The sequence below is a fragment of the Calonectris borealis genome, chromosome 4 (assembly GCF_964195595.1).
Source record: "Calonectris borealis chromosome 4, bCalBor7.hap1.2, whole genome shotgun sequence".
Classification (NCBI taxonomy): domain Eukaryota; kingdom Metazoa; phylum Chordata; class Aves; order Procellariiformes; family Procellariidae; genus Calonectris; species Calonectris borealis.
In genome coordinates this window covers 54,452,901-54,476,289 of record NC_134315.1, presented here as the reverse complement: position 1 = coordinate 54,476,289, position 23,389 = coordinate 54,452,901, and the positions used below count along the sequence as shown (strand labels likewise).

At 43.0% G+C, this 23,389-nt stretch overlaps 1 protein-coding gene across 2 annotated transcripts in view; it reads left to right on the top strand.

The window, feature by feature from the left end:
- The window catches only part of UNC5C (unc-5 netrin receptor C), a 268,008-nt gene that overhangs the window by 132,627 nt on the left and 111,992 nt on the right, over nt 1–23,389 (top strand). The window lies entirely within an intron of this gene.

Here is a 23,389-nt window from a genome sequence, read left to right as displayed (position 1 = left end):
CAGGGCCTGTTGAGTGGGTGGCACGCTGGAGCGACACAAGCTGGAGAACCTGAGATGGCCTCAAAAGGCTATCCATAAACACCCACAGGTGTCTAGAGGCGGTCAAAGTGAAGGAGATGAGTGATGGGAATGATAGCTCTCCCCCACGCCACCACGCTGCAATGTTGTGCAACAGAGGGGACGGCCCAGTGTGCCGGGGTGTGATTTACACTCCCCTGGCCCAGCGAGGGCTGACAGTGTCAAGGCACCACGTATTTATTGCTCCCACACACCCTGAAACTCTGCAGTCTCAGCTGTCAGTTTGTCTTTGCTCAATGGAGAGGCAGCAACCTTCCTCCCTTAGCAGGCCATGCAACATCTGTTTCAGTTTATTAGCTAATTTCCTACAAAATTGGGAGGCTTTAGTCTGCTGAAAATGAAGTTTCTGCTATCAACAGCTGCCAGTGGAATGTGCTTTTGTGGACCATCTCGTGCCTTTGAACAGGACTTGCTCAGCTTCTTAATTAAACCTCTCTGGTCTGGACAGTGCGCAGAAGGTGTGGAACAGGAAAGATTTCATTCACAGCTATTTCCTATCCAAACTCTGATTTTCCCATTTTAGGTCTGGTGAAATTTTATTTTCCTTCTTTTGTTGGCTTCTGCCACCAACTCAACTACATATTGTGGTTTCCTTCATCTTAACCTGCTTTTCCAAAGCCACTGCTCAAGCGAGGCAAAGGCTTACTAATAGGGTTGTTCTAGTAGCTGATCCACTAGCTGCGAGGGAACTGCCTTCTTGGGGTGATTTTTAGTGACTCTTGCTGGGATTGGTGATGGACCACTAAAAAGAAGTTATGCCACCGTGCTGCCCAGGTCTGGCAAAAAATTCTGCTGGGGTAATAGCATATCTGCCTTGTATTTCTATTTGTATATATTTCAGTGTGGTAAAGTGTCCTCCAACTCAGCAGCTTGAGGAGCACAGCATTAAATTTCCCTGTTGCTGTTATTTTGAAATTTATCAACTCCTGCGCTGATGCATCCTAAAGTGACAGGTTTAAAATACAGCGTTGTTCTCGTGTCCTCCTCTCCCAGATGCAAAATATCGCTCTCTTTTTGAACTCCAGTAAGCGCATGTACAGAGTAAAATACTGAGCTCTCCTCACCCTCCCATCTGCAGATTGCTCCCCATATGTTACATTTTAAGATGTAATTTAATAACTAAAGGGAATTAATACATTTAAAAAATTGGGCATGAATTTTTAGTGCTTGTAGAAGGTGCCAGATGGACAGGCGGTGGAGAGGGAAGACCTTTCTTTGTCACCAGAGGCCCTAAAGCAGGAGTAGCTGCAGCACAAAGCTCTTCACATTGCCTGTTAACGTGCCTTAATCTCCCTTCTTAACCGACCGCTGAGCTTTTTCTCAGGATTTGCTCCAGACCCGGGCCAGGCTGAATTTTTTGGCTCTTTGGCTGTCTGTCCGTCCATCACCCTGCCCCAAGCAGGGGGATCAGCTTAACACCGGGAGGAGAGGAAAGTGGTGCATTTTGGGCAGGACGGTGAAGCACGCGCTGCTCTGGGGCTGGGAAATGGTTTGTGGACTTGCTGGAAAGCACGAAGGTGGGAGCCGGCAATTAGCGAAGCTCTTCTTGGGTGGCTGGTGCTTTTCGCAAGGATACAAAAGGAGCTGCAGATAAACAGAACTAGCACTTTAAGCACGTCTAGTCTGCATTGATATAGTCTGTGGTTTGCTGAGATTGCCAGAGTATTATAGAGCTGAAGTCTGTTTGAAACCTGGATTTATATAACTAATCCACTGAAATACTATAATGAGTAGTGCATTGAGCTTTTAATCAAGAAGTGGTCTTTCTAGCTACAAAATCATTGCACAATAGTATTATGTAATACAATTGCACATTTAAAAAAACCCCCAATGATTCAGTACTGATGGCTTTTGCTGTCTTATCATTTTCCTTCTCCTAAATCTGCTGTTCACCAGCTTGCTTGTTTCTCAGAGCATGCTTTTAGGTAACATCACAGGTAAGGCTTGCCATGTTTATTTAAAAATAGGTCACCAACAGTATGCAGTCTTCATTGAAAAGTATCTGCGTTTGCTTACTGGATATTGAGTATTGGCACTTTTTTTGTAGCCACAGTAAAGTGAAGCGGGACTCTAGTGAGTTTTGTTCAGTTCTTGAACTGCCTCGTAATCGTTGTCAGATTTCACGTATTTTTGATAGAAGTCAACCATTGATCTTAGAAAGCCTGAAGTTTTACAAGAGATTTAGCTAGTCCAGCTGTTAAAATAATGAAAACACAAATGAACAAAATCAATAGATAAAAACGTGGTTTGAGGGCATGCTAGAAAACCCCCTTTATCACCCTGGTGCCACTGCAGCTCATTCTGAGTCGCAGAGCACTGCCAGCCAGAGGCTGTGACTGCAAACATATGTGCTCCACGTACAGGGTAATGTTTGGAGCTAGGTCAGCTATAAATGAAGCCATTATGTCAGTGGCACACCCCAGGTTATTATTTTTAAATCTTCTTTGATGGAGCTTTTTACACCTACCTGACACGGTGAGAATTTTTGTAGCTTTCTCACCAAGCTGTGCAAAGGTAGCTGTGCAAAAAGAGGCAGAACAAATGTATGCAATTGGAGAGGGATTTCTTTTATTTTAATTTAATATTTGTTGTGTTTAAAAGTAATCAAAATTCAAGTTGGTAACAAAGAGCTTATAGCAGCATTTTATGTAGATATATGAAGCTAATAAATGAGCAGAACAGTTAATGGAAGTTAATGGAATAATTTTAAATGGGTGTGATAAACATAACTGTATAGATAATAAATTTTCACATTTTTTGTGTGTAAGACAATCTAACTTTTCCCTTCAGGATGATAAATACATGGTTGTAGTTACCTGCATCAGTTACTGCCTGATGATGGCTGCCAAGTGACGGTATTCTTGCCGAGGTGCCCAAGCGCCTGCCTTGGGTGGCCATAGAAAAATGCCACGTCTTGTCGAGGAGCATGTAGAGGCATGCCAGCTTGCGGTAGTTATCCTAAATTTAAAAAAAGGGAAGTAAATGTTCAGGTGGGTAATGAGTACGCTTGCCCGCTTTGCAGTACGTGAGGCGGTGCTTTAGGCACGGTTAGGGGCAGAGACCAGGTCAGAGGTGCCGGGCGCCGCCCTGCACACCCTGGAGATGGATCAGCCGCTTGAGAGTGGGGTTGCCCGCTACCATCAGTAGGAGGCATATTCGGCCAAAGCCAGGCACTTCTGAAAGTCCCGCTTTAGAATGATTTACCCGGAGTTCAGGGTATGGCCGGGTGCCGCAGGCGGGGGTAGGGTGCCCCAGAGGCACCGCGTTTCCCTGCAGCCTGCCCCGCCTCGGGGTGCCTGGCCTGCCCAGCTGTGGCCTGGGGTCCCTCATCCCCCGCCACGGCCTCTGCCGGCCCGGAAAGCGGGGCAGCCTCCTTAATCTGTAAAAATTGCCCGTTGGCTCCAAGGGTGCCTCATACGGGCCTCTGAATGCCGGCCAAGACTGCAGCTAGCTGCTGCTAAGCTCAGCCCCCCTGTATTGCCCCGAGACGTGGGGTCCGTAGCCTGGGGTCCAGCATACGTTTTTGGCCAGTCTGTACCCTGCTTTGGTTGCTGCCTGTGATAAATACGTTTAGCAAGTGAAAGGTGCTCCTTTTCTAAGGCACGGTGTTGCATCTGCACCCTTTATCTCAAAAGGAAGCACCAGACAAAGTAGTAGGGTTTTTAAGGGAAGTTTCTTTTTATTGTCTAATTGTCAAACTACCTGCAGCCCAGCTTTGATGCTGCGCCGTGTTTTAGAGCGGTTCTTCCGTGCACGCTGCGCTCGGTGTTTATCTCCCATTATCATACCCTGCTGACAAGACAGCGAATAGAAATTGTGGCGAATATGTGACAGGTGATTCGAGGAAGCGTTTGGATGCCCCTAGTAAGTTAATCAGCTTCTGATACCTGCAAACTGACTGTATTAGGGGCCAGAAGACTGATGGCAAGCCGCCGCAGTAAATTATTTCTTCTTCGCGGGAAGCGTGCGGCAGCAGCATCATTTGGAGAACGGAGCGTTTGACAGCTAACCCGTCAGGCGCGGCGCGCCCCGCGGGAGCTGCTCACCCTCCGTTTTGCATGCAGCCAAGCGCTGATGAAGCAGGGGCTAAATAGGAGAATCATTTTCCAATCAAACCGCCGCGTGGCTATTTATCCCGTTGCCGAAAGGGAGTCTGTCAAACCCCGCTGCCTGGAGGACATTCGCTTGGCATGTTTATTCAAGTAAGGCCTGTGCTTGGCTGGTCATTCTTTATGCATCAGGTGTTGTAGGCTTTTTCTTTTTCTTTTTAAAAAAAAAAATGGCCGAGGAGATAGGGAAAACAGTAGAAGTCTCAGTTAATATATGGCCTCATCGCATTCATTAATGCAAGGTGGCAGGATGACAGATATTGGGAAAACTATGCAGGGTCTGTGCAGCCATGCAAAGGGGATCTCGCCAATATTTAATAAAGGACGGAGTGATGAGACAAAGAATGTACGTACATGGGCTGACCTGGTTAATCAGTGCTTGGCTTGTCCAGATGTTGGAGTATTCGAGTAGCTTAAAGAGTGACCTGTAAGCAGAGTAAACAGTGTTATGCACGTGCTGCTGAGGCATTAATCTGAACTTCTTGAGGGATTTAAAATCCAAAGTAGAACTATGATTTTACTAGTGGTGGGGATTGGGATTATCCAGGTTTTAATATAGCTATTTCTTTTTCATAAAGCACACAATCTCTACTCAGTACAGAAGCACTTATCTTCTAAAACCAGCAGGAAAATCCTACAAGCAAAGACAAACTCAAACAGTATTATCTAAAAAGAAGGGAAAAATGCAGTTTTCATACAATAAAATTCCCTGAATTATTTTACATTTCTTTGCATGGATTACACAGCTTTTTCCCTATACCTTAAATTTTTTACTCTACCACTGCAATACTGTGGTTTTTAGTTGTTGGGTTTTTTTAGGTATTTCTTCAAAAATAAAGATAATACGTAGTTTGAAAAGTGGTAGTTTAGGCGCTTACAGTGGCCAGAGATCAATTCATCTTCCCTCAGCGTTCATCGGCAACTTTTTGCAGATGTTTGCAATTTTTCTTTAAGTCCTAAAGTTCTGCAGACAGCTACATACTTTCTTGCCTAATCCTGTATTTTCTTCACCAAGCACAAATCTTTTAGATTAACTGTGTTAAAAAAATCTTTGATTTGCAGTGATATAAATTAAGTGTATTTCTACTGAAATTGATAGGTCTGTTTTAGAGTTATACCTGGGCAGATTGAAAACAGAATTTGGCTCATTATGCACATACTTATTTTTAAAATATTTCATTACAAAGTTATGTATTACTAACATTTCTGAGACAGTGAGCTCAGATGTCCTGACCTCTCAGATTTGCTGATCCAGTAACTTTTGGCAATACTCTACCTCCTTTGGTCGTCTAGCTTTTCTCCTGGGTATTGTCTCCTTATGCTTTAATACAGCTCTTGTTCAGTTGTCTCTCTCTTGGATCACTGCAGCCAGAGCTTTAACCTTTAGGAAGGTGGCCAGGTTCAAGTATGCAAAGTGGTTTTACTTCAGTTCTTAACCCAAATCTGGGTCATTGTCTGTGTGCAGAATCAGTGCATGTCTTAAAATTCCATCTTAATTTCTGCCCATTCCCAACTGGATGTATATATCAGTATATCGGAAGTTCAGTAAAAATTATGAGGGGTCTTTCCAAGTAGAATTTGGAAATCTATGTAATTTTCACTGAGTTATTTCTTGAATCAACTTGTGCATCTCAGAGATTGAATACTTTGGCATCATGATGCTTGGTCCAATATTACTCAGAGCTCAGGTTTCACTATAATAATTGTAGGTTACCAAAGATCGTATGGGATCACATCACATGCAGTATATGTCCATCAGACCTCATGGGGCTCTGTAAGATCCTTGATTTTGGTGCTTGAAATTTCAGTTCAAAGTATGCGAAGACACTGGAAATAATCCTTCCCTCTAAACTTCGGTAGAAAAATGTAAACCCTAAAACCTGTCCTACTTCCTGTCTTCCCCCACGTTCCCTAAAATATGCCTGCGTGTTAACACATGCACCTGCTTCCTTGCAGAGATGGCCCAGATTTGAAGAGATATATATAAGTGTATGTTTCACTAGGTTTGGTTCTGTGTTTTCTACAAGTGAGACCTAAAGATTGTATTTGGGTTATGCTGCAGATCTAAGACCAAAGGTCAGCTGCGGACCCTAGTGGGCTAAATACAGCTCTGACTTTGCCTAGCCCAGTGCTGGGGAAAGAAAGCATGGGTGTGGTCTGTTGGTTTTGAATGCCCACTCGCAAGTCAGTGAATTTGGACGCTGGATGTCTCCTGTGCATCAGGATGCGGAGGTTGCTGCTCCGTGACTTTGCACTGACAGTGTCTGTCCCCTCAATACCGCTTTGTTCAAGGTCAGGAGCCAAGACACGCGCAGGTGGGAGTCGGGAGCCGGGAGAGACAGACCTCCAGGTCCAAACCTACGTGGGTGGGAGAGAAGAGGGAGGAAGGATCAGGGGAGATGACACAACACCATTATGGCTAACTGGTTGTGATTTTAGCAGCAGGTTTGCCAGAAAAAGACCAGACCACGTCCTGCCTGCTATCACAGTGTCCCCTCACTTAGTAATCCTCTGCACAGGTGACACAAAGTACGTACTATTGGAGACTCGCAACCAGAATATCTGGTTCCAAGCTCTTCCTAATGCATCCCAGTATTTTCTAGAAGAAGTTAATTTTCTTAAATTTGCTATGTAAAGATAGAAAATTAAGTTCGGTGATTAAATAGCATCAACCTTTTCTCTGCAGGGCTGGGTAAACCATAGTCATGTAACATAGCAGAGGTTCATACCACGTCATACACCGTATGGGCCTTTTAGGTTCTGCTTGTGTTAATGACGTACTTACCAGAGCCAAATAAAATGTGCCAGGGAGAATTCTCTTCCAATAACACACTTCTCCGTTAGAGTGATGTTATGTAACATAGTGGTATGTGACTATATTGAACATAGCTCCTTTTAGAATGAAAAAAACCACCTAAAAAAGGAGTAGGTCAATTGCATCAAAATACCTAGTTGTTCACCTTTCTAGTACAGTTAAAGGGCAGCAGTTTATGGACCAACAGTTCCAAATGGATGTGGTGGGAGTTACGTCTTGCTGCCATTGACTTCATAGCTCAAATAAAACAGGACTTGTTTGAATTAGAGTCAGCTGGCAGCCACCTTTGGAGGTTTTCAGAATGAGATCCAAATTTGCATAAATCTTTAGGAAGGTGTCTTCCCTGCTTTACTCCCTTAACTCCATAGCCTGTGGCAATTCTTGGTTATGCTGAAGAAGCACATGATAAAGACCCGAAGGAAGAAAGTTAAATAGGAATGATGCAACATTTTCCCTTTTCGCGTCTTTGCCACTCTCACTCAAGGGCTCTTGAAGACTTCCTGTTTGGGGGTAGGTATGGAGGAAGAAATGGAGTTACAGTACCTCTTGAGCTGCTTTGTGAGTTCATTTTTCCATCATTTAAGAAACTAGATAGTGGTTTCCATAGAAGCCAAGAATCTGAGGGGTATAAACATACTGCTTTAAAACTAATGGTGCACTGTTGACTCATAGGATTGTTTGAGCTGGGAACGTAGCAAGAGTGTCTTGAGATACACAATGCAAATCTCTTGTTTTGTACAAAACAATATGGTGATTTTAAAATCACATGGTGATTTTTAAAAACAATCAATCAAAACACTTGTTTTCTGGCAACAGTGATTCACACAGGTTCTGTGGCAACTCTAAATGAAATGCCAACATCGGGAAGGGTCTGCACATGCTTCTAGAAGCATTTATATTTTTCAGACAATGTGACACTTGTGGGTGTTTGGGGTTTTTTGGGGGGAGAGGGTGGGTTTTTTTAAAGACATGGAAAGCTGCATGCTATTTGCTGTGTGTCGTAACCTTATCTTCTTAGCAGATTTTCCAATACTGCAAAGTGTGCATCTGTGACTGAGACAAAATCAATGCTTATAGATTTAGCTGTGTAATCCTATCGCTTGTCCTCCTAGATATGATTTGAAATGTAAAGTTCGTTAATGTTTAAATGAACTTGAAGGCCTAGGGTCTCTAGAGGAGTTTTCAGTTTCTTAGAGAGTAATCCATTTCTTATCTTCTTTTTTCCTTCTTGTCACTGTCTGTCTTTTTGTCTCCTTAATCGTTTAAGACGGTGGAACGCTCAATCATGCCCAAAGTATATATCGAAAGAAGAAAGCAGGAATGTTGCTAATCATGTTACCGATAGCTGCTTAAGCATGTGGAGCATTTGAATTCCTCTGTACAAGCAGGGTTAGGAAAAGTGAAACAGAAAGTGAGTAATTGACTTTTACCTCTTTTGTCATAAAATCAGTTAAAATTCAGTTCCCCCACACTATAGACAATGACTCTTACCTCTTTCAAAAAACACTATGTATTTTATCTTACCTGTTTCGGCAATAAATATTTTAATGAAGATGTAGAAGAAAAATGGTTTATTTTATTTTTCTTGTTCTCAGTTTCACTGGAGTATATATACCAGTGCCAGGGGTACTTTGAGGCAAAAATTCCTGTACAAATTTGTAGAAAAGGGAGGCAAAATAATTTTGGGACTTGTTGCAAATTTTGCTAACCCTGCATTTATAACCATCTGTTACTTATTTGGATTGCACTGGTGAGAAGTCAGGCTTGTTCACCTAAGTAAGGAAGTAGGCTATTTGGGAGGAGATATTTGGGTATTTTAAGAGCTCACCTGGCACGAGTGCTTGGATGCTGAGAGCAATGATTAATTACTTTCAGTCTCTTAAAGCCCAGCCTAACTCTGAGACAAAATGCTGTTTCATTGGGCTGATGTTCTGCACTTTAATGGATTAAACTGCTGGATGGGGCCCTGGTTCCTAATGTTTTTCCTGCATATTCAATGTCTTCCTGCACTTTGTCCTGTTTGCCTCCAGGCTGAGCATTATTTTTGAATGAGAGCTGCTCTGAAGTTTGGAAATGGGGTTCACGTAGCAGAGCTGCATTCACCGCCGTCGGCATAGACTGCCAAGCCAAACTGCCGCAAACACATCAAACTCAGCCTAGGGTTTGTGTTCTTCATGTTTATGGCCTTCAGCGGTTCTGGGGGAAAGTTTGGCTCTGGATTTAGTTTATTCCCATCCCTCCCCCTTCCCTCGTTTCCCACCAAGTGAAACTCCCTCCGTGGGGGCACCTCTGAAAGTGCCTGGGGTGTGTTGGGAGGGACAGGCGTGCCTGCCTGCTCGCAGTCGGGGGACAGCAGCTACACATGGAAGAATTTCTCTCAGGTTTCTTCACTTGAATCCTCAAACAAACCAGCAAAGAATCAGTAAGTTGTGGTTTGGTTTTTTTTTTTTTGAAACCACACTCAGGCTTAATTTCCTAAAACCCTTACGAAGTGAATCCTCAGAAGTGTGTTTGTGTGTGTGCGTGCACAGGCAGGAGGGACAGTCAAATCATAGTTTCCCACAAACCTCAGTATGAGTAGGGCCTTTCAAGGACTCTCGGACCAAATGCAAGGAGGAATCTGAGAAGGATTTTTAAAATGTCATTGTAGGTTGGGGGTAAAGGGGAGATGTCTAACTTTCTTGCCTTAACTCAAGACTAATGCCAAGGCAGTTTGTTATTTCTTTTATTTATTCATTTACTTGGTGGGAAGGTAGGATTAACAAGGATTTTAGGATGTAGAATTTGCACTTGGTGATCTCGCAGTAATAACCTGTTCAAGCCTGTGTATTTGGAAAGTCTGATACTTCTTCCAGCTCAGTTGTTTTCATTGCCAAAGTAGAGCAGGGTAGGGGCAGCAGAGATACGGGTGTTTGATCCAAGTGTCGTGTCTCAGATCATTTACATAACATCCCCGTGCAGCTCCCAGGTGAGACCAAAACTGCAGTAAGCTTACTGAAAATGCGGGGTTTGTCTTTCAGAAAGAGGGTCGTGATAACAGAAGAATCTTGCTTTGAAAATCATTATCTGTGGGGGCTGATGCCTGCTTACATATACACAGCCTGTGGGCTCAGCTTTGATGTGAGGTTTTACACGCTGGCACGAACACTCCCCCAGGCTGACCTTCAGCCCCGGTTGAGCAGCTGAAGCTTGGGGCCGGTGGGCTGCCTGCTGCCGCGGAGCAAGGGCTCGTCCTCTCCCGGGGCGGGCAGAGGGGCTGCCGCTGCAGGAGGGAAGAGCAGAGAGATTTTTCTGGTGGCTGCATTAATGGGTGTGAACTCAAGATGATAGTGATCTTGAAACCCTGAAGCTCAGGGAAGGATGATTCTCTTCTGTCGGGTGGGTTCTCTGCAGTTTGCAGCGTGCACCCAGTGGGAAACGTGGATTTTGGAGTCAAGTGGTGAGATTCAAAGCATTTTGTTCTGACCGAATGAACCGTACTTTATGATGACAAAAAGCAGCACAGAGAGTGCTTAACTTGCATTTTAACTTACCCTGTCAGTGTGCTGATAAGGACAGAAAGATTTGGGGGACTTTGCAGATGGGGAAATTAAGGAACATAGGTGTTGCGGTTACTTGGGCCATGCCAAGTGGCCTTTAGGGGCAGAGGCAAAGCGCAAGGAGCTGAAACAGTACAAGAGGGTAGCATTAATGGAAACCAGGAGCTATTGAGTTGCTTGAGGGACTGTAAATTGGACCAGAGGCTCTGTTATATCAAGCAGGTGTCTGTATGCAGTGCTGTTTACGACTGTGAAAATAATCTGTGTTAATAATTGATTGTTCAATTAGTAAAACAAATGTTACAAAGTTAGACAGCTTTGTGTGCCAGTGATGACAGGAATATATTTGACTGCAGCCCATTATCAGTCCAAGGCTGAGAAACATTATTCCAGGAAAATCCTGTTTGTTATTCCTCTTGCTTACCCTTTTCTTCCTCCACCATTTATAATGGTATAATACAAGCAGACACTAAGTACATGCAGTGAATAGCATTAGATGAAGATGTAGCTATGCTTATTGTATCACTGGTAATAACGCTAGACAGCATAAAAAGCCCCAGAGCTGTCTAGGCAAGGTGACATCAGAGCCCCAACTTCTTCTGCAGATTTTGAGGAGGAAAAGCAAGCTGGCAGGAATTCTTGCAGAGGGGCACAGAAGCAACATCTGCTGCTGTTTTATCTCGTTTGCCCTTGTAATGTCGTTATGTCCAGAGTGACGGTGTGTTTTGCAGAAGAATGCAGAAACTCTGGTGTAAGCAAATGTAACTTTTTCACAAGCCTTGGAAATGCGTGAATGCAGGTACAGATTACTCCCTTTACAGTGTGAGGCTTTTTTAAAAGATGTTTGAAAAGTTCAAATAAATCCTTTTCTTGGTGGCTTATCTTACAAAACAGTGCACGCAGAGTACACTGTAAAGGTTTTCTGAATCAGTTGCCTGGAGCTTGCAAATGCCTTATCAGAAGTTAAGCAAGAGCTGGACCTCTTCTCGTTACTCTATTCAAATCTATAAAGTTTTTGTACAAGTCTGTATTGGAAGTAACACACCAGTAATCATTCTTTTGATTACCAGTGGTAATACATGGAGTAGCTTTCCCAGAAGAGTCTCAAAGAAACATGTAACCATTAATTGCTTAAACCTCACTGCACTCCTGCCAGGTGAGTCTGATGGGTGTAAAAATGTATTGTGACCATTTTTCAAGGGAAGGTTGCAAGTGAAAGGAGGCAGCTTAATAAATAGGTGGAACCAACTTAATAAATGCTGTGCCCTGTATTTGGCTCTCTCCTTTCGGGAAGCGTGATCCGGTCCCGCAGCCCCGCTAGCTCAGTCAGCACTTTTCAGGCTGCTGCCTGGCCGTTTGGGGACTTGAACTTCACGTATTTTTGTCCCTTTGAGTTTTGAGAAAGCAATTAGTAAGTTAGTCTGCTTATTGCTTATTTCCGCAATGCTCAAGCTATGCGGAGGCGCTGCGTGCGCGGGATGCACACCTCCGCCGGCAAGGCAGGGGCCCGTGGCCCGCGGTGTGAGAAGCGTGTTGGCACAGCGGGCTGTAGCCGGGGACATCGGGGGTAGGTCCAAACCGGCAGCAGCGGGTGTCTTTATTGACATCAGGAGTGAGGAGGCAGAGCTAAGCGTGTGTATGTAACGAATGCTGGGAAGAGACTTGTGATTAATAAAGATCATTATGAAGCTGAATGGGTACAGAGATCACTAAAGCTCATTTTAATAATCCCAGAAGGCTTTGGGTCTTTAAATAATGGCAGTGAAAAGAAAGAGTCAAAAATAATGATGTGATAGTGAAAGGCAGTGGCTTATCTTATTGTAAGAAGTGTTGTACTTAAACTTTCAAAGATTTCATGCCAAAGGAAATGGCACGACAGTTTGGAAGGAAGAAGAGGCAGCGATCAGAAGCGGATCTGCTTTTTTCACTGTTTTGTTCTGTTTTTCTCCCATCTTCCTTTGTGTTTTTCTAGACCCTATGCTTGCCAGCGCAGGAAGATTTAACAGGTGTTTGTACAGCATGTTTGGGCTTCGTTCTAATCGTGGTACTTGAACGCTACCAGAACAGAACTAATAAATAGTAATTAAATCAATAATAGAGCCACACAGACACATGTATAAAAGTTTGGAATGCTGAAATAAATCTCAATGAGATTAATTTGTGGGTAAGGTATATAATCAGGCTTAGAGTAAATTGCACTGGTTTTCTGAAATGTGCCTCTGCTGATCACATAAAAATCTCTGTCACAAGTCTGGCATATAAAATAGCTTTGCTGTACACATTTTTCTATACATATTCTTACATCAGTGCAGCATGAAAACAGCCTGTTTTGTGTTTCAGATTCCCTAACTTTGACAAAACGATTTCACAGTTCCAAATGAATTAATAAAACCAATGGTGACTACTTGCAACTCTTTGCATGTTTTGTAATATTAGAACTCTTAAGGGGAGGGATGTGGTAGGAGACAGACTGGAAGGAAGTTTGTCAAAGGTATGATAAATTATTGTATGCCTCTCAGATTTTATGGCACGGCTTTCTACTCCACCCATAGTGTTCTCCTACTGCTCTCCATTTATACATTTGTTTAAAAGGGGAATAAATTAACTTAGAAGAGCAGCTGATAGAAGTGGGTCAGCATCTTGGAGTGAATGTTCATGGCTTCTCCTCGAACTTGTGTTCAAGGAGATAGATCAGTGAGGAGAAAGCAGGTAAATGGTCAAAATTATGACAAATAAATTCTTGACATGGTTCTGAAAATTATGTTTGGATTCGATTATGAGGGATTAGCAGATGCCATGTGCCATTGGCATTTATTAGTGAATTTGATGTTGCATCCTTCAGCTTGGCTTGAAGGGAGTTTGCAGAGCTGCACAGGTTATTAATGGCAGGGATGCGAACGAATCTGGTGGTTTTTATGGCAATGTTGCTAGGTCCTGACTTTCAGAAGTGCTACTCTACATTAGCCAAAATGGAGCCTGAACTACCACATGAAGTCCATAATTGTCACTTTCCATCAGTGCCTTTCAGGGAAGGGCTGCAGTTGGAGTGGTCTCCCAGCCAGTGGCACAGCTACCCCCTGTCCCATCAAATATAAGGCCTGGGCAGGGCTTTTCCTTAGATGTTTGACTCACGACACACATGCCGAGTGGCTCCGTGCACAAGCAGGACAAGGCCACGCGCAAAGAGAGTGCACGCGCGAGGTCACTGGCTGGATTCACTCACTGTGCCAAAATTGTTCTGCATTGGTGAGATGTATTTGCCTGGGACTTGAGAGTAACTGAACCAACGTTGGGTCCAACTTCCAAAATCTTTGGGGCACACTGGATCTCTCTACTTTGGTGGTTTTCTATATAATTACTAGCAAGTGGCAAATACGAATAAAACTAAGTCGTTACACTTCGCTATACAGTTCATGAGTACGTAAAATGTATATTGAAAAAGCTATTACTAAAGGAGAATTAAACTGGGAAGGCTGTGATAGTCTTGGGAAGACTGTGATAGTCTTGTGCTGTATTAGACGAATGCATTGAAAGTCACTGCTTCGCTGAATCTAAATTCTGCTTCTTAAATTTAGGTATAGCATATCTCATCTCCTGGAAGTATATGGTGCTAGCAGTGATGTTCTATTGTGTAGCTTAATTTAGGCCTTGAAAACATGGAAGCCAAACACTTAGAAAGCAGCTGTTCATCTGAATGTATTAAGCAATTTACTTTAGGTAATGTAGCCTATAAAATTTTAATTTTGGATTAAATAAACCGTATCCTTCAGCATGACTCTTCTACCTCAATGTTCAGAGAATGAAATATGGACACATTTAGTGAATTTCTTCTCCAGGATGCTCCAGTGGATAAGGGTCAATAGTTTCCTAATGAAAGCAGTCAATAGCAATTTCTCTTAGTAAGCACAAAGAAATTAGCATTAAACAACAGGCATCAGCGGCGAAAGTTTTATGTGATTATGTAGTTGGACTGCTACAGGCTTTAGGAAATAGCTGTAGCAGGTAGCATACTACTACTCAATAGATAGGAGGCAGCTTAATTATATCCCTGTTGGCAGGAGGTGCGTCATCAAAAAAAGCGTCTAAACGAGTTGGCAACAAACGTACAAATATTTGCATCTGTGTGTGCAAAGGTAGGCGTGTTTTCTACAGTGTTTATATTATGCATTTTATGTCTTAAGATGTGGAACTAAGCAGATGTTTTGCTGTGGAAGAAAGGCTGAAATGATTTCTTGTCACAGTTCCTTCATGAATACCATTCTCACCCTAAAAACGTGTCATTTCTTGCCTCAGTTATTGTGGCAAGATTGCATGTGTTTTACCTGCACCCCTCTAGGGACAAGACCTTCAGCTGGTATTGAGAAATTTTGCTCTCCTGATGGTGATTGAAATGTCATTTGGAACTGCTGAAGATCTGGCCCGTCTTTCCTTAGTCTCGGAATAGCACAGCACTGAAATAATGCAACCTAAAGCATTAACTGAGGCTGTTTCCCTATATGAAATGAATATTATACTGCAAGTTTCAGATCACAATCCCACAGATGCCGAAGAGAGTCTCTCCATTGGCATCTAACCATGAGAGGATGTGGGCAGGGATGTTGGTGCGGGTACAAGTAGCTACACAGGCTGTGATGGAAAGTAGTCAACTATCTCAAACACATCTTGTTTTTAATTTAAAAAAACTGAGCCAAAGCATGTGTTGCAATTTTCTAAGGAGAAAAAGGTTCACCTATATCTGGAATGATTTCAGAAACACATGTAAAAATAACCAGCCCTGCGAATCAGTGAACACCTCCAGCCTTCGCTTACTCCTGTTTATTCTTGGTATCAAATTAGCTTTTGACTTATGACTCAGAGTCACATGTAGGCTCTGAGAGCCTACGAGATGTAGGTGTACGAGACAGGAATTCAACAGATTTCATTAATCTATGTAGAAAATGTTAATAACCTGGGAGGCCTGATTGTGTGTTGTTTGTCATCTGTTCGTTTTTAACTCCTTGTTTTTAATGTGATCCTTCTAAAGCTCTTCTCGATTTTTCACAGTAAAATAGAAGTCTTACACGGTCGATACCTGAGTTTGTACGATCTATATCATAGTATTGATTTGGGACAGGTGAGGAACTCAACTATTGGCAGACTGAGGAATGAAGGAGCATTTTTAATATGGCTGAGATGAGGTTGTGCCAAGGGCTCTTTATTCATCCCGATTCCAAAGCGATACCTCATTGCATCTAAATAACAGCAAGAGAGGCAGAGAGGCTGGGTAAAAACAGGGGAGGATAGCAAGATCTTAGAAACAAGTCTCTTCCAAATGTTGTCCAAGGCTGTAGGCTGTGAGGGACTGTGAGGGTAATGCCTGTTTAATGTGTTGCTTTTAAAGACTAGAGTTTCATCCTGAACATCTTGAGAAAATCTAACTCTTAGAATAAAATTAATACAATAAGCAGAAATGCTTTTTGAATGGTAGGAGAAAAAAAACAGGTATTTTTGTAAGGTGGCACAGCGAGCAGTCACTTTTTTATTAGTTTCAAAGACCCATGCTTTCATGTACTTATTTCTTTGATAAGAAAAGTAGCTTAGCGCTTGTATTATATCATATACTTTCAAAGCCGTTGTTTGATAGAAAAATTTAAGGCATGGATACTTTATTGAAGTCTTGATTTTATTCTTGATAGACTACCAATTCGCCCAGCAAAGGAAATTGTTAGGATAAATTTTTCTTCTGCCTGATTCATTCCACAGCTCCCTTTCCAGAGAGCACAACTTTATTACATATTCCATCTCATTCTCTGCTGTTACACAAAGACTATGCCGCAGAGATATGCACTGCCCGTCAGAAAAAGCTTTGCTCTTGGTCAGCCATGACTTCATGAATAACCAGGCAGAGAATTACTCATGTCGTTTATCCAGGCGGCGTTGCGATAGCAGCCTGGTTCGGACGCAGCTCAGGCAGAACTGAAGCAATGCTCTGGGCTGCCCGTGCCACAGGCGTAGGGCAAAAAGCGGTGTTTTGACTTCCAAGCTTCACACATCCACACAACTCCGTGGTCATCATCTCCATTGCAAGCAATGTCCAGTTGCTGTTTAATCTAGAGCGGAGAGACACCCAAAGCAAAGAGACAAATTGGCATTTATTTCTTCATAAGCCCAGGCTCCTTCAACAACAGAATTTGCAAGATCAGTATTATTTATTATTGTTTAAATGACGGTTTTACTAGAAACCCCAACCGGTTGTACCAGGTCTGCGTAACGCGTTGTACAGGCAAAGGACGTGAAGGCCGCTTGCTACTGGGAAGACTAATGGTGTGCCTGAATAAGTACAGAACAGTGGTAAATGCTCCTATTTGAATGTACATTCAGTGTGTTAGCCCAAATCCTTCAATCCCAGCTGACTGAAGGACATGTTGTTCTGACACACTGGAATAGCTCATCAGTTGGTACAAGGCAGTGACTTAGAGTAGCCAAGAGTTGGGTAAGAATTCATCTGACTCTGCACAAAAGCCCATTTCTGCTGGAGGAATAGGGGATGAACCATTTGAGAACACCAGAGCAAGTGAATAAAGATGCTCTGTATTGTGTAACTATATTTTGGAATAGGACAGGTATTATTTTTCATTGAATAATACTAGTAGGAGGAAAAGCCTGTGTTCAGATGGAGCAATGGCACAATGTAGATGCCTCTAATTTGGATCGAAACACAGTACAATTATGCCCAGTCAAGGGTTATAAATGCAGGATATTTAGACTTCAGTTCAGAGATCCGTGCTTGTGAAGGTAGGGAAGTGCTCGCTATCCAAACAGGCTTAACTCTCACCACCCCCAGTTAACAACCTTATAATTACAAGTGAAGCATTTAACCTTTCTGGTCCTGGATTAGGTTAAGCTGATCTTGAAGGGCAGTTCTTCTAGGTTTTTCCCCTCTGTGGCTGTGTGATTGTGTTGCGTTCCCATGCCTCTAGCCTTCCCTTGGACACACACATTCCCACGTGCATCTACGCACCCTCTCTCTGCAGTATCCCCTTCTTCTGCCAGGACCTCCCACCCCACAGCAGTAAATGCCTGCTCTCCTTTTTTCAAGACTGCTGCCATCTTCCCTTGGTATGAAGAGACTGGTGACAGAGCTGTGCTATGGTGCCCTTTCTCTACATGACCATTTCCTTCGTTATTTTCAAAAAAGTGAAGTTGCCTTTTTCAAGAACTAGCTGTAGTCTCAGTTCCCTTGTGAATAATGGGAGATAAATGTTCTCAAAATAGCCACCTATCAGTGGGTAAATTATGACCTTTATCCCTTTCAGAGCAATAGGAAATTACGGCCATTTGGAAAGATGGCAATTCTACATTAAATTCTCTATGGTACAATCATGTGCTCATGCTGGGAAAAAAAACCAAAACTGTTCAAAGTTAAAAAGAATGGCTGGAAAAATAATAAAAGGTTCCCTCCCTTCCCACATGCCCAGCTTCTGCGTGCTAGTTGAGTGAGTCCCTGGCTATTTCTGACTGCATAGTATCTAGACATACGGCAGCTTGCATTTATCTTAGGCACCACTGGTACAAATACTGTTGAAGATCCAGCATTGCGGATTGCGATGGAAGCTAAATACCCAGGGTCCCAAGTGGACTGGCACAGAATGTACTGAAGACAAACCTGTCAGTTACGCATCGCTTTTATTATCCAAGCCATAAAGATTAAAGTGGCTCAGTGCCTGCAAATACAATTCAAATTGTAGACCCAGATTTAACTCAAAGGGATGCATAATGCATCCATCTTATTCCATAATGAGAAGGAAATGGTCTGACACCCACAGGCCAAATTTCTTGAAGGGCTCATTTTAAAATAAACTCATACATTAATCAGTTTATTTGCATTGTCTTGGAAAGAAACGGTTCTTTGATCAAAGTCCTAAGCTCATTATTGGCGGAAGGTCAAGTGTCTTCCTGCTGGAAGCGTAAATACTTTGTTGCATCTGCGCCTAAATTCTGACATTTTGGGAAGGCTATTGTAGACACGTAGCCATGGCTTTAACTTCAAGGCTAAGCTCGCTCCGTTCTAGATGCAACGTGAATGCGGTGAAAGGTCATCTTTGCCCCTGTAAGACTTTAAAATATTAAGAGGTAAAATAAGAGTGGAAGGAATAAAGATTACTGCTGCGATCCTACGGACCAATGGGCTTGCCCATGGTTACTCAAGTTGTCTGTGGCAGAGCTGGGATTGACCTCGTAAGCCCTGTGTACACATCTGTCATGTAGCTCAGCTTCCTTCCCCTCAGGACTTTGCCGCTGGGTTTATGTTATATTGGGCTGGGCTTGTTTCCTGTGTGAGATGTTCAATCTTTCTTTCCGTGACTGGCAGGAGCGCACTTCACCTTGTCCTCATGTAGGACGTTGAGAGCACGGAGAAAGCCAGTAAGGGACACGCATCAGGCGCAAAGTCTTGCTCCCACCTGACTGGCACATCCTTCCACAGAGAATTGAGATATCATTGCGGCATGGGACACAGCTGTGGGTAGCTGTAATATAGCGTGCTTGCAAATTTCCTGGCAAAATTGATATAGTCAGCACACAGTATGCTTTACAGCAATGATAATCAAATGTTCCATAATGATGTATGATTGAAAAATAGTGCTGGCACTACCGGCCCCGCTCTCACAGGTTCTTCATATTAATGGACAGCTTTGCCAATTTTCCCTCTCCACGGGGGGGGAATTCATCCAGGCAGCTGGGTTGCATTTAGTTTTGCAGACCTCAGGGCATGCCTAGCTTGCTCTAGAGCGACAGGACCAGCAGCGCCGTATGTTTGCGGGAATATTCCTGAATCATTTCTGAAGCGCACCAGGTACTGGCCGGGGCCATAATGGGGATTGCTGAGAGCTTAGCGCAAGTCACGGCGGGCACCTGCTTGTAAAGTTATGTGAAATAGCAGCGGCTGCGGCTAGCACGTGATTCGGGGAGCCCATGAAGACCATCCTCCATCTCCCCTGCTTCTGTCAAAATTCTGCAGGAACTGTTCTCAGCACAGCCACCGGAAAGAAAAATAGTAGGCAGCTCGCAGGCTGTGGTGTTATTATTCGGCTGGTATTGACTGGCAGTACCAGGACACTGCAGAACTGCATTTCTGTAGCTGTCAGCCGATCAGCTGTGACAGCCCTAATAATGATTATGTCAGGAGGCAAGTAAAGAGATGCCACAAATGGATTGCACGTGTATAATTGCTTCAAAAACAAATCTGTTAATAAAAGGAGATGAGAAAATTGACAGGAAGAAATGGCTTATTGCATGCTAATTTTCTCCGGCTTTCATATTTTCTCTCTCTCTTTTTTTTTTTTTAATTCAATTGAGTCACTTCTTCTGGGGAGAATTGTGGTCAGAAAATTGAATGCAGGGAGGAATTCTATACAATAAATAATTACAATGATGTGTTTTTCCCAACAAGGATCAAGTTCAGGCAGATGGATTTGGCTGAAGAGCTGTTACCTATCTGATGGCTCTTTCAGATTACATTTACCCTGTTACAGTCCTTTGAGTTTATAGGCAAAGGAGAAGATAAATGGAGTGGCCCAGAAAGCATAAAATCTCTTGGCCCACATGTCTTCAAAGGTCCCATGATGATGTCGCACCTGCGTTATCCCTCCAGAGGAAACAGAAGATGCTGCAACTTCTTGTTCATAGAAATGGCAACATCCACAACAGATGAAAAGGATTTTATTTTCCCAGCCCACAGCCTATCAAGATCCATGTGGGTGTTCCTGAATTAAGATGCTTTGCCTTCTGCACCGTGTCAGTAAGGTTGCTAGTGTACATAAACAGGGGTGTTTACAGAGTGTATAAGACTGACTAATACCTATATCTAAGTAGTTGAAACCTGGGTCGTCCCAGAAATAAGATAAGGAAGCCCTGAAGCAGGGGAACTAGAGAAATGAATGGATATAGCTGATGAGACAATAAGGCTAGAAATAAATAATTTGAGAAAATTGTACCAAATAATGGGATCAATGCTACTCTTGATGAAGGCAATAGTTTTCATATGACATTAGAGGAAGCAGCTGCAAGACCAATAAATACAAGCTCAAGAATGCCCATTTTGATGCAATTTTTTATTTTTCAGAAGGAAACATTTAGTTATTCTTTCTAAAGAAAAGCATCTCTCTCTCTATATATAGCTAAATATATCTATATTCCCCAAATACATTTAGACCCCCCAAGTCTCCAAACTGCCAGCTGTAATGTGAGTCGTTCTGACTGCAGGAACAACTGGAACCCCTCCTGAGCTGGGGCCCTGTCATGATGCTGATGTACAAATCAAAATCTGTAGTTTGGTGGTAGAAAGGGTCAGTGTATATGCACCGAGATCTAGATATTCAGGTAGTTTTATGAACTTTGTTGGCAAACATTTGTTTACTTCAGATTTACAGGCTGAGCTGTATTCTGACTTGCAGAGCGTAGGTGGAAACAACCAGCTGGAAAGGACCTGTTTGGAAGAGGCAGGGACAGCAGTACGGTTTATTTTTTAGATTATTTCTGGTCTGAGGTTGCTGAAGATGAAAGCTCTTATTGTAGAAGCCGAATGATGCTTGATTGTTGTGAAGGTCATTTGTGCTCTTGCTGGCTTTCTAATGAACATGTTGCATGAATCTCGGCATCTAGATTGGTCACAATTTGCAGCCTCAGCAGAAAGCCCGGGAGTTAGATTGCTTCAGAGGTAAGGTTTGCTCTTTTAAAGCAGTTTAGTAAAGCTAGACAAACTGGTTCAAAGGAAGAATTGAGTCTAAACTCTCTAGGCTATGACAAAAATCTCAACTCAATGTGACAACCCTACCCCTAGAAAAGTTTGACTAAGTGACGACTAGGGATAATCTAGGAGAGTGAAGACTAGACTGAGATTTCAGAAAAGTGGGTTTGACTCCTGGTTCAACCAGTTTCCAGTCTGACAAGGTCCCCGTGCTGTAAACAAAAAAGGAAAATTAAAAAACCCCATCTTTGTCTCTAAGATGCCTGAGACCACTGCTGACAGGGAAATGGACAGGTTCTCTGGCAGGGGGGCAGGATTACTGTGCACTTGCAGAAACTCCTCGATGTGTCCATTTTTGGGTGTTGGAGCAACCAGCCCGGCATTTTTTCTAGTACTTAATTCATGCTACAAATACAAATTTAAAAAAATGTACCCTGGGAACAGTTATTTTCAGATTTGTAAGGAGATACTAGAAATGGCACATGATAAGAGCAGTAATACAACTAGGGAAAGTGGGACAAATATGAAGAAAGATTTGAACAATATTCTTTGATGTTACTCATTTAACAAAGATAGAGAACACTCTTTTCATAGATGACTGCTGTGATCTGTGCTAAGATAGTTTATGGCTGCATCAGTTTTTACACTTTTCCTCAAGTTGTTTGGGGATGTAGTATTTACAGTACATTATTTAAATACAATGCATGCTTCGTATTCATGCTTTCCTTAATTAAAAATTCTGCGCAGTGGCTTGGGGTTCAGGAGAGCAGTCACTGCATGAGCTCTCTCCGCTTGAGCAATGAAGAGCAAGTTGCTGTACATGACAGCATTTCATCTCTGTATGGCTGGGGACAGTAATGCATGAGCAGCAGGTGAAGGCATTAATCTCCTTAGCTATCCAGAAATGAAGTGTCATGTACAGCAACTTGTCCTCTGCTGCTGCTGCTACCTAGTCCCCTCTCCTTCTGCGTCCAAGATTACCTTTGCATACATTAAGCATATTCTTGAGGTAATGACATTTTTCCACCTGGGAGTAGCAGATCGGGGGAATATGAAGCCAGGAGGTGCTGCAGTCCACGGGGCCAGTCAATAGTGGTGGTTGTGGCAAGTATGGAGGCAGTGGGGATGCCGCAGGACATCCCCTTTCCAAGCCTGCAGCTCACAAGGTTTGAGGGGTGCGCTGGGGGAGATCCTCAGGACTTGAAAGGATGTGGGGCGGTGAGAAACAGGCTGGTAATTTGTTATCTCTGAAGTGTGTGCGATACATTAGAGTGTGTCCCCAGTACCCTGGCCCATTTGCTGCGTGGCTTATGTGTAAAATAGTCCTTTCCCAGTCAACTTCCAAACCCTTTGGAAGGGTTTCTGCTCACCTGGCCAGAGCATAGACTGTCCTACGTGGGAAGGAGGATCCTGGAAGAGAACAAGTGACTTAAAAACCAGCGCCAGCTGTAAGTGAGTAAATCATGCAGAGCAGTCTAACTTCAGCATCTTGGCAGAGGTTAACGTAATAGTGGGGGGAGGCAAATTCAGGTTAATTTACAGTGGTGGGAAGTGCTGTGCTTTCTTTAGTGTTGGCAGGGTGACAGTGTACTACACGGTACCAAACAGCAGAGATGGACTTGGGAAAGAAGCAGCTCAGCTAACAGAGATTTTGTTCATTAACAGGAAGCTACAGCCCAGAGTCCTGAGGCAAAACGCTGACTGTCTTGCTCGTACAATACCTGTTTTCAGCTGTGCTATAATGCGTTTTGGCTTCAGCGCTGAGTACAGTGGGAATCCAACCAAAATGCACCCCTCGCTTTAAGTATTAGCAACGAGCTACTGAGGTTTCTTGCATACAATTACTACCCAAATGCACAGCTGCTGCTTTAATTTAGATATTAATTTGCTTGCGTGCTGTGATTTTACCACTTAAAGGAAATGTGGCTCAGAGAGTGAAATGGAACCATTGCAAATGACCTTTTTGGTGTAAAACCTTTGCATACTATGGCTAATAATTAACGTTACGTGCTTTCAACCCTTTCTGCCCCAAGCCTTGTACAGTCACAGAATGTAACCTTCTACCACATATTTACAGATGTTTGATTTAATACTACCATGCTCTGCTGGTCACAGATTAGAA